The following is a 14,008-nucleotide window of genomic DNA, read 5'->3' as shown; positions in this document are numbered from 1 at the left end:
AAAACTGCTCCTGACTCCTGTCAGAGTGCTGTGATTTGTTCAAATACACATAATTTCCTTTCCCATTCTGTTAGTACTGGAGAGAGAGACATGGTGTCAAAATCCAGATCAAAATGATGGAGCGCTGCCAGAGACACCCAGGGTTTGTCATCCGGGGCTGCCGATCCCTCCAGGAGCTGAGGAATTGTGAGGAGTTGTGTCCTGCTGCTCCCCAGGCTCCCCCAAACCTCCCCAGCACCCACCTGGCTGCAAAGCCTCTCCTGGAAAAGCCTCAGGGGAGCAGGGAAAAACCCCCAGTGTTTTTTGCTTAGCTGCAGAAACATTCCCTGATTTCTGGAGCCCCAGCATGGAGCTCGTGGGGCTGGCACAGGCTGCAGCTGGAGTCAGGATATAAAGTCAGTGAGCCAAAGGGAGCAGAAATGTCTGATGGGATGGAGGTGGGAAGGAGAGTGAAGGACCAGGCTGCTCAGAGGCTGCAGCACTTCATGCTGTGAGGAAAATAATGAACACCCCAAATGAGAGAGGACCACAGTCTGTGGATGCTGGGAGAGGCACAGAAAGAAATGTGCCATGGAGGGTCCAGGGAAACAGCAATAAAGGTGCAAGTAAAGATTTTCAAGAGTGGTTTAGGAAGCTTAACTTTCCTTTTATGCAGGACTTTAATTTGCATGGGCTGCCAGTGAGATCTGAGCTACAGAGAGCCTGACCTCAGGATATTTAAATACCTCAAACACAGTTTGGGCTCCGAGGATGGAAGGTTTTCACTCTGAAGAAGTCCCCCAGCATGACCAGCATCTTCCAAAGCCTCTGGCCAGGCTCCTGCAGATCCATCCCGGGAGCCTGAGCCACTGCAGGAATGGGATTGGAGGCAGACTGCAAGCTTTGCCCAAAATCCCATTTCTGGAAGTGAACACAGCTCAGTTTGGCTAAGGAGCCGTCTGGACCAGGAGCCAGGCCCTGAGCAAGGCCCAGCACAGGCTGGGGGCTGGAGAGGAGGGCAGGAGCAGCCAGCGGGGATCCAAACGGAATCACAGGCTGTGGGAGAGGCTCATAAAACATGGAAAAGGAGAAGAAAGCAGCAGCAGGGAGCCCCCAGCCCAGAAGGGAAAAGAGGCAGCACCTGCAACCTGCACTGAGCCATCAGAGCTGTCTGGCACCAGCCTGCCAGCACCCCTTCATCCACGGCAAACACATTTCCCAGCTGGAACTGACAGTGGAAATCCCTGGGCAGCTGTCCTGTTCCAGTTTCCACCTCCTCTCACTCCCAGCTGGGATCACCCCTCTGCTCTGCCCGCACCTCCCCTGGCAGTCACACCAGGAAAGGTGAAGGGCACCAGTTTCTGCAGTTTAGGGGGAAAGAAATGAAGTGGTGGCAGCATCACAAAGAGCTCAGATGTTAAAGAAAATAAATAAATTTAAAAAGAAAACTTTGGAAGAAATGAAAGGGAAACAAATCCCGAAGCTGGGGCTGTTCCTGTGAGGGGCACTCTTAAGAATGAGCAGCACTGAATGAAAATGGATTGAGGGAATAAGAGCAGAGACCAGTCCCAGTCATGGAATCACAGAACAGCCTGGGTTGGAAGGGACCACAGGGATCATCAATCTAGCCCCTGTCCCTGCACAGACACCCCAACAATCCACCCTGGGCATCCCTGGGAGCTCCTGGAGCTCTGGCAGCCTCAGGGCCATGCCCATTCCCTGGGGAGCCTGGGCAGTGCCCAGCACCCTCTGGGGGAAGAATCTTTCCCTGAGATCCAGCCTGACCTGCCCTGGCCCAGCTCCAGCTGTTCCTGTTCCTGTCCCAGGGAGCAGAGAGCAGCACTGAGCAGGTGGAACCCAGAGCCCTCAGCAGCCCCTGCCCAACCCCAGCAGCTCTCCCGTGGGTGTGGTGCCTGGGTTTGGAGCAGGAACACTTCTCCCAAGAAGCTTTTGCTGGAAGCAGCTTCTTCAGTGGGCAAGAGATGGGACAGGAGGGCACGGGGTGGGGAAGGACCTCAGGAGCCCGAGGGGTTTGGCTACCCCAGCCCAGGGTGGCACAGTCCGGGAGCTGGGGTAGAGCCAGGGTGGGAGATGCCAGCAAGGAGCTGCTGGCACCATGTGCCGTCCTCTCGGTGAGCTGGGACTGGCACCAGCCGGGGCTGCAGGGATGCCCGGGCTGTGGGACGAGGCCGGCGGGCACAGCTGAGCGTGGCCAGCCGGGGCTGCAGCCGTGCCCTCCCCAGGGGAACGCAAACGCAGCGCTCTGTGCAGTGCCCTGTGCTGCACGCCCGGGCCAGGGCAGGGCTCTTCGGCCCAGCCCAGCCCGGCCCTGCCCGGTGCCAGGGACGCAGCAGCACGAAGGGACAGTGCAGAACCAGTGGGGGTGCCCAGCACAGAGGGGTTTGGGGGCACAGGAGGGGCAGGGCTGAGAAGGGCACTCTGGAGCCCTGACCTCAGGATGGCCAGGGAGGGAGCCGGGCACAGCACTCTGCCCCAGGGCCCAGCTGGATTTTACCCCTCGGTGAAGCAGCTCCCAGGAGAGGCTCCCTGTAATTCTGCAAGGAGAACAGCTAAACCCTTCCAGTGAAAGGGCTCTTCTTTTCCATTCCATGCCTGCAGCCAAGGAAACATTTCCAGCTCCATTTGATCTCCCCTTATCACCCAGCCCAGGATGGACAGTGCATTCCACTCCACTTTCCATGTCCATTCATCCAGGCGTTTTCTCCTCACAGGAACCCCCTGGCCCATCCCTGGCCAAGGTCCAGGGTCCCCAGGATTGCTGTCCAGTGCTGTCCAGCAGGGACAATCCCTCTCCCCTCTTCTCTTCCACAGCCAGCTCAGCCCAGTGCCAGCACCCTGGGAGGGAGCTCCACACCAAATTCCTCATGGGAAGCTCCTGGCTCCCTCCGTGGTGGCATCTCCTCTCCAATGGGACACCCTAGTGAGTTGTCAAACCCCTCCAAAAGTCCCCTGAAGACCCTCCCTGGGTGGGTGGGTGGGGGCTGGGAGTGCCCCTGGGCACAAGGCCCTTGGGCACCAGGACATGGAGCCCATCTGTGATCCTGGATTTCCTCAGGAGGCTCCATCCCCCAGGAGCAGCAGCTGTGCAGCACCTGGAGGGGCACAGAGGGCAAAAAAAGGGCAAAGAATCAAATGTGACTCACTTCAGGGTCTCCAGGATTTTGGCTGGCTCTGGCTTGGAGCTGGCTCAGTGCAGTTCTCCCCCTTGTCCCAGTTCCTGCCCAGGCTTTATTTTGTCATCCCCAAAGTACAGAATGAACAGAGAAGCTCTGGAGGATTCAGGCACTTGAACACATCACAAATGTGCTGCTTCATAAATCCTGGTGTGGCTGAGGGCTTGGAGCTGCAGGAAAGGATTGATGGATGGGTTTTTCCATTCTTATTAAGCCTAAAAAACACTTTCCCAGGAGCCGTAAGGCCTTGAAACCTCCTTCCTCCTGTCTTTGGGACACCGAAGGGAAAGGAAAAAATAAGAATATTCCTTCTCCTGCAATTTCCTCAAGTGGACACGGAACAAATCCCCTCAACTCTGGAAGGTTTTGTCTTCACACTTGTGCAGGTGGGGCTTGGTCAGGGAATTCCTGCTGTACCTGGGGATCTGAGGGAGGGCTGGCTGTGCCAGGCTCTCCATGGACACAGGACCCACCTTCCTCTGCCCCTTGGAGACAGAGCCTGGAGTCCCAGGGCTGTGATGGATAAAGCTTCATCCTGAGCTCATGAGCCAGCAACATCAGTCTCCCAAAACTTCATACTTTTGTGCCTCCAGGTGAGGATAGAATGTCTCCAATCCCTCATTTCCAGCAGAGCAGGGAGGATGTGGCTGCAGTCCCAAACTGTTGCTCTGGGAATGGTGTTCATGACTCAGCCACCTCTCCTGGTGTGGAACTGGACAAGAATTAAACCCTCCCTTGTCCCTTTACCACCTGCAAGGGCAGCTCTGAAGGGTCCATTTTGCTCCCAAATTTTTGCTGCTCTTCTGTTCTAAAATTGGAAACTGCCATGGCCAGAGATGGTTGAAAAAGTCACAGAGGCTGAAGGCTTTTCTTGCACAAATCACTGCAGAGTCTCTGCAGCTAAAAAACTCCTCTGAGACCATCGAGTCCAACCACCCCAGCACTGCCAAGGCCACCACTGCCCCATGTCCCCAAGTGCCACATGCACAGGGCTGTTAAACTCCTCCAGGGCTGGGGACTCCACCCCTGCCCTGAGCAGCTGTGCCAGGGTTGAGTAACCCTTTCCATGGAGGAATTTTCCCAGTATCCACCCTGAGCCTCCCCTGGCCCAGCCTGAGGCCGTTCCCTCTCCTCCTGTCCCTGTTCCCTGGGAGCACAGCCCGACGCCCCGGCTGTCCCCTCCTGTCAGGAGTTGTGCAGAGCCACAAGGGCCCCCTGAGCCTCCTTTTCTCCAGGCTGAGCCCCTTCCCAGCTCCGTCAGGAGTTCTCCAGCTCCTGTTTGTTTCCACCTGGATAATCCAAAACTCATTAGTGTTGACTCAGCACCTTCACTCAGTGACTGTCACAGCCTGGGGTCTCTGAACAGCCAGCCCTTAATCTCTTGGGATTTCACCCACACAAAAGCCTCAGTGAGAACCCTCAGCCACTTGTCATGGGTTGATGGCACCTGGTGGCCATGAGGCTGTGCTGAGCTGTTTGGGCTGTGACAGGTTTGGGAGTGACAAGAGACAGAGAACTCAAAGGAAAATGTCCAATCTCCCAACTGATCCAGTCCAGCTCCTATTAGAAATGCAAGGAAAGTAACCAGGCATATGCAGGTAGCAGCAGGATGATTTATTTTATTACCCCTACAATTATTATTAGAGCTCAGAAGCTCCTGAGGCACAGCAGGACTATTGGAATAAAACATGGAAGCAAAGTGCAGAGAAGGAATGGAATAGAATAGAATAGAATAGAATAGAATAGAATAGAATAGAATAGATAGAAGTGAGGTATGCAAACACCCCATGCACCAGGAAATAGTGTGATCCAGGATTAACAGTGTTCTGGAAATGGGAGCCTTCCTTGGGAAAGCCAAGGAGCAGCTGTTGGAACTGAAGAGTTTAAAGCAGGCAGCACAGAACAGTTCTGGATTTTGGAGGGAATGCCAAGACTGGGGGATCACAGGGAGGAGAGTTCACCTTTGGTCACCCTGGGGTTCTGCTGGAGATGGAGCCTGGATGGATGAAGCCAGCTGTGACCCCAAGCTGCCTCTGCAGCCTCCTCCTGACCCAGGGCTCCAGGGGGTCCCTGGAAGGGAACAGGATGGGGGTCCTTGGGTCAGGAGCAGAGGTGAGAACACCTCCCTGCCTTACCTGCATCCCCTGCACTCGGTGCTCCCCAGCCTCGCTGGGCTCCTGCTCGCTCCAGGGGCCATGGGGATCCTCCCAGATTTGCTTGGGTATCCATCCAGGATCCTCTCCCATCGAGTGCCCTGGAGCAGCAGCTCAGCCCAGCTCACTAAACTCATCAAACCCATCAAATTCATCAAACTCATCCCACACCTCCCTGTGGCCTGAGCAGCTGCAGGGCTGGTGGTGCTGATGCCTTAAGGAGCTGGAGCAGAGGCTAGATGGAGTTCAGAGGAATAAGGTGGATATTTATTGAAGGGCCTTCAAAGGCCAGCCCCTGGCAGTACCCGAGCCACAGTTGTGCCTCTGCCTGGATGGCTCCAAGATAGGAGCAAAAGAGGGCTTGGTCACAAGATCTTACATTTTTATTAGCTTTAGCCATTTGCATATAGGAGCCAGCTGTCCAATTAATAGCTTCAAATGATGAAATTTCATCCTCCTTGCCCGCCCTCCTCTTCTCACGTTGTTTATGCTTTGGGCCTGAAGTTTGAAGAGATTGTCTTTGAGTCTCCAGCTAGAATGGGATTGTTTTGTCTTCACTACTCTGTGGAAAGATCCCAGGAACACTTAATATAAAGCTAAAAGCTGCACACCAAAACAGAACAGAAAAACTTAAACCCCGAGGTATCAGTGCCAGCCCAGGCAGGGGTGACACCCACACAGAGCAAAGGCCACCACAGGTCACCTTGTGTGGCTTTTCACCCCTCCAGGAGCCCATGGCCTCAGCAGGGCCCTGACTGCTCAATGCTAGGGATCAGAAAAGGAGAAGAGATGGAAAACCAAAGGGCTGGGACATCATTCCTGCAGCAGAAGCCTGGGGTGGTTCCAGACCTGAGCCTGTAGAGCAAGGGACTGAAACAGGACAGGAAAGGAAGGACTGGCCAAGCAGGACTCTCTTGGTTATCCTGGACAACCCCAAGCCTCTCTTGGCTCCTTGTTATCCTCTCCTGGTTATCCCACTTTTCTCCCTGGGTTTCCAGTGCGGGCCTGAACCTGCTGAGCTCACAGCAAAGCCCCTCCTCCTCCCAGCCGAGCTCAGGCAGACGTGAAGCACCTCTTTCAAAGCAGGGAAGACATTTGGTTTTGCAGAGATGTTCCTTGTGCTCTGCACAGGAGGATGTGGTTGGGAGGGTGGTTGAGAATTCCCTAAATCCAAATTCTGAAATGCATCTGCCATGGAGCCCCAGCTGCCCAGGGCAAGGTGTTTACAGCAGCTCCTTCACTGGCTGGTGGTTTCTCCCTTCTCTACATGTGCCAGCAAGACTATTTCTATTTTTCAGTCAAGTCTCCATCAGTGTTTTTGCCTTTTTCCTGAGTTTTGTTGGATTTCAGGACCTGCCAACGCAGGCTATCAGTAAAGCTTTCCTCAGCTCGTTGATGTGGTGCTGAGGGCCAGGTCAGGGTGGGGTTGTCATTGCAGCCCTTCCCTGCTGGCTGATCCAACAGGAGGCAGAGAACTCCAGAGTTCGCTCCTGGCCCTGGGATGTTGGGCAGGGCTTTACTTTCAGCTCAGCTGCTGCTGCTGCAAGCTCATCACACTGGGGTGGATTAAGGGCTCAACTCCATTGGTTTCCCAGGGAATCAGGTCACCTCTGGAACAGCTGGATTTCCCAGGAAAAGAGGAGGCTGTGCTGGGAAGGGCTGGGGGCGATTGCCCCAGTTCAGTGAGGATGAGAGCAGGTACAGCTGGGCCAGGGAGGTCTCATCCTTTGGCCAGGCACCAAAAGCAGCCTCAGCATCTGAGCCCACAGGCAGCAGCCTCTGGAAGGAGCAGCAGACAGGTGTCCACGTGCAGAACGTGCACCAGGAACCGGGAAACCTGACCTGCCTGGCCTTAACGGGGCTCTCACACAGAACTGAGGCAGAGGACAAAGTCAGGAAACGGTTCAGGCAAAGACCCAGAAGAAAGAGAACTGCCAAAGGTGCTGGCATTGCCAAACTGCAGTGGGAAGGGTGAAGGGCAAGGACTGAACCCAACCCCTTCTTCCAGAACTCAATGCTGAGCTCTGAGCAGTGCTGCAGCTGTGGTTTCCCTGTGCCTTTAACTGGAGTTTTGTCCCGCAGTCACCACAAACCCCTGTCAGGGTGATGAGTGTGAGCACTAAAGGCTTTGCATTTTTAATCGAGGAGCAGAGCTCTCGCTGAAGGGAAGCTCTGGCCGAGCAGCCCTCCTGCCTTTGGAGCTGGCTTTGGAGGGGAGCTCAGTTTTGCCTCGTTTATTCGTGTAGAATGTGCTGTGCCCGCTGCTCTGCACGGGGGGCTGCGGCTCCAATCCCACCCAGCAGAGCACCGAACTCAGAGTCCCGAGCAAAGCCTGCCCAGCCGAGCTCCTGGGCTGCCCAAACACTCCCCAGACAAAGGTAAAGCCATGCTGTGCCACCGCCCTCCCTTCCTGAGGAACTGATGAATAATTAATGCAGCCACTTAACTCCACTTGACCCCTATCGTTAATATTTACAGCCGAGGAAAGGCAGGGCAGGGCTGGGGATCCTGCCCTGGTGTCACCAACCTGACACAAAACTGGAATAGAGATGGTAAACAGCCCCCAGGCAGCCCCTGGGCCTGCAGGATCCAGGCTCCCAGAGGCTGTGCCCATACAGGGGCTGCTCTGCACCATCCCTGGCAGAGGTGGCTCCAGGAGGGCTTTGGAAAAGCCCAGCAGGGTGGTCAGGAGAGGGGAGAGCAGACCCAGCTCTTGCAGCTGCTTTCTCACTCACACCATGGCATCCCAGGCCTTTCTCCCAAAGCCTGGCCTTGGTGTTCAAGGTTTAACAGCAGCAGAACGAATCCATGGCCAGCAGAATTCCAGGGAGCACTGAGGGCACAGGAGTGAATCCAGGCCAAGGGGATAAAGCCTCACAGCATTGCTTTGTTTGGGTCAATTCCTTGGCTGAAGAACACTGGGACAGGACCAGGGCACACGAGGGCAGCCCCAGCAGGCAGAGCTGGGGCTCAGGAGCTGGGACCATCCTCCAGGAGCTCCTGGAACCCTCTGGAGCAGGGCTGTATCCACTTGGGATGTGTGTGAGATCCCGGATAACCTGGAGCCACAGCAACACCAGGGTTTCTGGGGATTTTTCTGGGCTCCTGCCCGTGGAAAAGGAGCTGCTGAATGTCCTGGAGCTGCCTCTCCTTGCTCTGCACAGCAGATTTACAGCACAGCCCTGCGAGGACAACTCCCTGTCCTTGGGAAGAACAGGCACTGCCTCTCCTCCTCCTCCTCCTGCTGGCCCAGCAGCTCCTTCCCTGGCTCTGAGACCCTTTAACAAAGCCCCAGCCCTGGCTCTTCCCTCACCTTCCCCAGGCTCAGCTTTTGTCAGCCCAGCTCCCCCAGCCCATCCCTGCAGAGCCAGCCCAGCAGCACCAGAGCCAGGGTCACTCCAGCCTCTGGTCCCCTGCTTTCCCTCATTCCCAGCCCCTGAGGCACCAAATCCCTGCTCTGCCTCCCAAACCCCTCTGCTGTGGCCATCCCCATCCTCCTGGGCTCAGGTCCCTGAGGAGAGAGGGTTCTGGGAGCCCTTCCCTGGCCCCTGCTCCTGCACACAAATGTATTCCCATGCTCCCAGAAATCCACATCATTAACCATGATGAGATTAAACATTTTCAATTTCACAATTTCCAAGTGCCCGAAGGCTCTCAGCTCCCTTTGTTTTCCCTCTCCATTCCCACTCCTACAGCCCAAAGGACCCTATTTAGGGCAGACCCACCCCTGCTGGCCTGGCTGGAGGGACCTGGCCCTGCAGGGCTCCTGGAGCTGTTTCTCTCTCTGGAACACAGAAAACAGCTCCAAGTGACGCCGTTCATGTCACCAGTCCCTCCCACCCTCCACGATGCTCCTTGAGGCTGGAATTTTTGCACAAGGTTTTTGGTTTGGTTTCATGTGTTTATTTTCTTTCCCCCCTTGGAAACACAAAACTGCTCCTGATAAATGCTGTCCCTGCTCTTCTGGCTCTTCTACTCGTCTCTCTCATCCATTTCCCCATTTCCACCACCCTTCCTTCCCCCTCCCTGCTGTGCCCAGGATTTTATCTCATGCATCATTCATCCCAGCTTAGTGCCTTCTTTTAGGGCAGCCTTCTGGGAGCTGCAGATCTCCTTGAGTTCCTGCTCTCCTCCTGCCTTGCCCTGGTTTGCACTTACACACACTTTCCCCGGAGTTTTCCTGGGAATGTTGCATCCAAGGCAGAGCAGGAAGGAGGAGAGCAGCCTCCACACACCTTGCAGCAAACCTGGGGAGACTTCCATGAGATTTTGATGTGCAGAGCCTGGCCTTGGGCTGGCAGCTCTGGCACTGACACATGGCCAGTAGGAGGGGCCAGGGTGACACTGTGGTGTCCAGCATGGTAAAACTCCAGGTGGAATTGTCCAGGAGCTGCCGGGAATGTTCCCCAGGCTTTGGGAATGCTCAGGGATGCTGTGCTGATCCTGCTCCCAGCAGCACCTCTGGGAACAGCCGCTACAGATCCCATCCTTGCACCTGCCAGTTGGAATTTTAACTGGGATCCAACACCCCCAGGCCACTGAGGTGTCCCTGCAGCTGCCACCACAGCAGTGTCCAGCACTGAAAGGGACAATATTTGCAGCCTGGATATTTCCATTGCATTTCTCTGCTGTTTGTGGCTGCCCCTGGATCCCTGGAAACCCAGGCCAGGCTGGGTGGGGCTCTGACCAAGCTGGGATGGTGGAAAGGGTCCCTGCCCTTGGCAGGGGCTGGAAGAGAGGAGCTTTAGGGACCCTTCCAACCCCAAATGCTCTGTGGCTCTACAGTCACCAGTGACAGTTCAACACAGCAGAAAACTCCCCCAAATTGCATTTTTGTGATACAAAAGACAGTCCCGGGGAGCACAAACTGAACGACAAACACAAACAGGAGGAAAAGCTTGGGAAGGGCTTTCCGGCCCCTTGGTGGAGCCTCCCAAATTTCTGTTGGTAACAGAGGTCTGTAAATGTCCCAGCTCTGTTCCTGACCCTCTTTAAGGGTCTAAAAGCTGCTGAGGAATTCCCACTCATGCTTTGGGCTGCCAGGAGAGCTCCAGGTGGGATTTGGGCTCTGGCTGGGAGGAAGGAGGAGGCAGAGCCATCCCCTCCTCCTTCCATCAGGAGATGCTCTGGGTGTAATTCCCTGGAGTGTGGAACGAGCATACGGCCAGAGCTCCTCCACTGGGCCAGAAATGCACACAAATTTCAGAGGCAGAACATGGCACATTACTGCTGAGGAGACAGAATGGATTCATCCCAGCAGCAGCTCCTCTGCTGGCTGGGGACTCAGAGAGCTCTTCCAAGCACTCTGTAGCTCTCGTGCCTTGGGAGAGTGGATAAATAAAAATAACTATAAATATAACTATAACAACTATAACTGTAACTATAACTATAAATAGATATAAATCTAGCAGGTACACACAGCAGCCAGGTGGTTTTCCACCTTCCTTTTGGGTTGTTGGAGGTTTGGCTGCTCTCCCCCAGGGGCTGTGGAAAGGCTGGAGCAGGGAAATCCATCGGTGGGGTGGGATCTGGCCATGGGCAGCTCCATCCCAAACACCCCTGGAGACGTCCTGGGAGAGCTGGAACTTCTCCAGGTGGGATGAGGCACGGGAGGTGCCTTTAAGGCAGCTCAGCCACATCCAGTGACAAATCCCAGGGATCAGGGATGTTTGGGCTTATCCCAAGGCTGCGCTGTGACTTCCACCCAAGGCTGGCATCCCGGAGGAGGGGGGCCCATCCAGCTGTGCCCAAAGCACATCCCGGGAGAAAAGCAGGACACCAGGAGTGCTCTAAGGTGGGCTGATCCCACCTGGAGCTCCAGGCCTGGAGGGCAGGGCAGCGAGACCCGGGGCAGGGATCAGCTCCAATCCCTTACTCAGCATTTGCAAAGCCCCACTCACTGTGGAGGGGATTTCAGATTAAGCTCTTTAAGCAACAAAGCAAGATTTCTCTTTTAAAGCTCTGCTTAATCCCATAATCCTGAGGGAAGGCCTCTCCTCCCCCTGGGGAAAAAGGAGAAGCAGGTTTTTTGCTGAGGGAGACAATAATGGCTTCATCCCCACAAAATCAGGTGATATTTGCTGATTAGACACAGAAGGCCTTGAGGGATTCTGGGTTTTGGATAACAACTTGAAGATTTTGAAGGAAAAAAACAGATACTCCCAAAACCCCCCTAAAACCACAGGAAGAGACAATGGGAAGGGGGAAAGGGTCCTGCTCTGGTGGCCTTGAGGTGCAAAGAGCAGAGCGGGTTTGCCTTGGCTGCAGGAGGGACTCAGGATTCTGTTATGGGACCGGGAGCAAAATCCCCAGTGCATGGCTGGGAACCATTTGGGACGGCCCCGGGGAAAACTCAGCTCTTACATGGAACAGCCCCCAGATATTATGGGATGGAAGGGACCTCTGGAGGCCTCCAGCTCAAGCTCCTCTCTCAGGGTCAGCCCGGGGGTCACTGGGGCTTGTCCAGGGCACAAAACCCTGCAGGGCCCGAGGCAGCCCCGCAGCCAGACCTGCCCCTGCACCCTCCCACCTTCCAGGGAATGATGCCGGGCAGGGAGGGAGGGACGGAGGAGCTGCCACCGCCCTGTGCAGGAGGTTTGGGATCTCCAGGCACAGTGAAAACAGAACAAAAGGAGCACAAAGCCAGCACAGCCCGGCCCTCGCTGCCTGGCTTTGAAGGCTTTAGATGGGAGATAAGAAACATCAAAAACTCACATTGTGTTATCAAAGGAGGAGTGAAGTCCGCAAACAGGTTAGAAAACCTGGAATCCTATTGATAAAAAATAATATCGAATCTCTAAACAATGTGAACACTCATTTTCTGTCTCACACTGATTCTGCTACAAATATTTCGGAGTTTATTCAGCACTACTCATAGTTAAAGTGATTTCAGCACTAATATCCAAAGGAAGCAGCCAGTGTGAGCTAGAAGCCTGTTAGAGATGTGGAGCAGGTGACTCCTGCCAACATTCCTCCAGAACTGCTCCTCCCTGGGTTCAAGTTGGGGGTCTCAGTCTGCAAGAGAGAAAAAAAATGCTGGGAGCTGCTTGTGTCAAGGGAAATGGAAACAGCTCCAATTGCAGGACTGCGGGGTGTTTAATGAGCTCCTTGGGCCATCCCACACCTGAGAAAGGAGCTGCAGGTGATTCCTCTGAGGAATCAGAGTCACAGAATCTCCGGGGGTGGAAGATCCACCGGGATCCAGCTCCCGGCCCTGCACAGCCCCCGGCACCCCCGGCAGCGCTGGCCAAATGCTCCTGGAGCTGCAGCAGCCTCGGGCTGGGACCTTTCCATGGCAATAAATCACATTTCTTCATGGTGGAAAAAGCCCCCTCTTCATTCACATCACTCCTTTCTATACAGTTTTACAGACCTCGTGTGGGACTGCAGTTGGTCAGGAGCTCTCTTGCCAATCACTTCAATGGTCAGTAACAAGTTGTTATCCTCTATTGATTGGTCACTCAAACCCCGGGGTGTACCCGCAGGAAAAGTTGTTTGTGAGAGATAGTTTTCATTTTTCTATTTAAGGTGTAAAACCAGTTTATACAGCTGCAGGTTGTTTTTTACCCAGGAATAGATTGTTATGTTAATAAACTGCTCCCACCAGGATTGCTTTCACATGGGAACTTGCAAAGGGCTAGCCTGACAAGGCCAGCCACTGATTTTAGGAGAGCAGGCCTGATTTCATGAGGTCTTTCTTTATAATTTTTCTACCTTACTGCAACACCTTTCCCTGGGGAAGACAAGTCTGCCCAAAATTCCATCACCCAACGCTGCCAGCAGCCTGTGCTGGTGGCCGAGCAGGGGAGAAGCAGCCCTTGTTGCCTCGCAGGAGGGTGTGGGGGTCAGTCAGGAAGACAAAAGAGGGACTGGGGTTTTACCTGCCCAGCCTGAGGCAGGAAAAGTTGTTTGTGAGAGATAGTTTTCATTTTTCTATTTAAGGTGTAAAACCAGTTTATACAGCTGCAGGTTGTTTTTTACCCAGGAATAGATTGTTATGTTAATAAACTGCTCCCACCAGGATTGCTTTCACATGGGAACTTGCAAAGGGCTAGCCTGACAAGGCCAGCCACTGATTTTAGGAGAGCAGGCCTGATTTCATGAGGTCTTTCTTTATAATTTTTCTACCTTACTGCAACACCTTTCCCTGGGGAAGACAAGTCTGCCCAAAATTCCATCACCCAACGCTGCCAGCAGCCTGTGCTGGTGGCCGAGCAGGGGAGAAGCAGCCCTTGTTGCCTCGCAGGAGGGTGTGGGGGTCAGTCAGGAAGACAAAAGAGGGACTGGGGTTTTACCTGCCCAGCCTGAGCCTGGGAAAGAAGAAAAAAAAAAAAAAGAAAGTCCAAGTGAAACCTCCAGGATCAAACAAATACATCTCCACTGCTCTGGCTCTCAGCCACGTGGTGGTTGGAGCTGGGATGGAGGTGTGTGAGGAGCTGCTCCCAGTCCAGAGGAGGGTGGGAGCCCCCCAATCCCTGAGTCCCACCTGGGTGTGCCCTGCAGGGGAAGAGGATCTGAAGCTGTTTGAGCCCAACTCCTCCCCCCAGGCTGTCCCCTCCTGTCAGGAGTTGTGCAGAGCCACAAGGGCCCCCTGAGCCTCCTTTTCTCCAGGCTGAGCCCCTTCCCAGCTCCCTCAGCTGCTCCTGGGGCTTCAGACCCTTCCCAGCTCCATTCCCTTCCCTG

This window comes from Pyrgilauda ruficollis, unplaced genomic scaffold (assembly GCF_017590135.1).
Source record: "Pyrgilauda ruficollis isolate IOZ18807 unplaced genomic scaffold, ASM1759013v1 scaffold69, whole genome shotgun sequence".
Taxonomy (NCBI): Eukaryota; Metazoa; Chordata; class Aves; order Passeriformes; family Passeridae; genus Pyrgilauda; species Pyrgilauda ruficollis.
This window is presented reverse-complemented; position numbering follows the sequence as displayed.